Raw genomic sequence first — 2349 nt, 5'->3', positions numbered from 1 at the left:
TGGTGACCTGTCTCCATAGCTCTATATAACAGACTGCATGACTGTCTAACTGATGACCTTGTCTCCATAGCTCTATATAACAGACGATGACCTGTCTCATAGCTATATAACATAAAAGACTGATGACCTGTCCTCATAGCTCTATATAACACAGCTGATGACCTGTCTCCAATACGCTCTATATACAGACTGAATGACCTGTCCTCCCTGGTGACCTGTCTCCATAGCTCTCTATAACAGACTGATGACCTGTCCTCCTGATTGACCTGTCCAGAGCACTATATAAAGACTTGATGACCTTTCTCCATAGCTCTATATAACAGACTGATGACCTGTTCCAATTAGCTCTATATAACAGCCTGAATGAACCTGTCTCCATACGATCTATATACAGACTGATGACCTGTCTCATAGCTCTATAATAACAGGCCTGATGACCTGTCTCCATCCACGCCTTATATACAGACTGATGACCTGTCTCCAATAGCTCTATATAACAGACTGATGACTGTCTCCATAGATCTATATAACAGACTGATGACCTGTCTCATACTCTATATAAACAGGCTATGACTGTCTCCTGCTGACCTGTCTCCATAGCTCTTATAATAACAGACTGATGACCTGTCTCCATTGCTCTATATAACAACTGATGACTGTCTGCCATAGCTTATATAACAGACTGATGACTGTCTTCCCATAAGCTCTATATAACAGACTGATAACTGTCTCCCATAAGCTCTATATAACACAGAACTGAATGAATGTCTCCTGATGACCTGTCTCCATAGCTCTATATAACAGGCTGATGAACCTGTCTCCATAGCTCCTATATAACAGACTGATGACTGTCTCCATAGTCTATATACAGATACTGTGATGGACCTGTCTCATCGCTCTATATAAACACGAACTGATGACCTGTCTCCACATATCTATATAACAACTGATGGCTGCCTCCATAGCTCTATAATAACAGACTGATGACCTGTCTCCATAGCTTCCTATAAGACTGGATGAACGTGTCTCCATAGCTCTATTACAGACTGATGGACCTGTCTCCTGGACTGACCTGGTCTCATAGCTCTATATAACAGACTGATGACCCTGTCTCCATGCTCTATATACAGACTGTGACCTGTCTCCATAAGCTTATATAACAACTGATGACCTGTCTCCATATAGCTCTAATATAACACACTGATGACCTGTCTCCATAGCTTCATATACAGACTGATGACCTGTCTCCTGGTGACCTGTCTCCATAGCTCTATATACAGACTGTTATGACCTGTCTCCTGATGACCTGTCCTCCATAGCTCTATATAACAGACTGATGACCTGTCTCCATAGCCTCTTATACAGACTGATGACTGTCTCCATAAGCTCATATAACAACACTGATGGACCTGTCTCCATAGCTCTATATAACAGACTGATGACCTGTCTACTGGTGACCTGTTTAACAATAGCTCTATATAACAGACTGATGACCTGTCTCCTGATGACTGTCTCCACAGCCGCAACTAATATACAGACTGATGCCTTCTCCATAGCTCTATATAACAGACTGATGACCTGTCTCCATAGCTCTATATAACAGACTGTGACCTGTCTCATAGATCTATAAACAGACTGATGACCTTCTCCATAAGCTCTAATAACAGGCTGATGACCTGTCTCCATAGCTCTATATACAGACTGATGACCTGTCTCCATAGCTCTATATAAACAGACTGATGACCTGTCTCAGTAGATCCTATATAACAGACTGAATGACCTGTCTCCATAGCTCTATATAACAGGCTGATGACCTGTCTCCTGATGACCCTGTCTCCTAGCTCTATCATAACAGACTGATGACCTGTCTCGCATAGCTCTATATAACAGACTGGATGAACTGTCCTCCATAGCTCTAATATAACAGACTGATGACCTTGTCTCCTATAGCTCTATATAACAGACTGGATACCTGTCTCCATAGCTCCTATAACAAGACTGATGACCTGTCTCCTGATGACTGTCTCCATAGCTCTATATAACAGGCTGATGACCTGTCTCCATAGCTCTATATAAACAGACTGATGACCTGTCTCCATAGCTTAATATAACAACTGATGGAAACCTGTCTCCCATAGATCTAATAACAAGAACTGATGACTGTCTCACATATCTATATACATACTGATGGCCTGCCTCCATAGTCTATATAACAGACTGATGACCTGTCTCCATAGCTTATATAACCAGACTGATACCTGTCTCCATAGCTCTATATAACAGACTGATGACCTTCTCCTGATGACCCTGTCTCCATAGCTCTATATCAACAGACTGATGACCTGTCTC

The sequence above is a fragment of the Salvelinus sp. IW2-2015 genome, unplaced genomic scaffold (assembly GCF_002910315.2).
Source record: "Salvelinus sp. IW2-2015 unplaced genomic scaffold, ASM291031v2 Un_scaffold4143, whole genome shotgun sequence".
Classification (NCBI taxonomy): Eukaryota; Metazoa; Chordata; class Actinopteri; order Salmoniformes; family Salmonidae; genus Salvelinus; species Salvelinus sp. IW2-2015.
The sequence above is the reverse complement of the archived record's forward strand: the minus strand, read 5'-3'. Positions refer to the sequence as shown.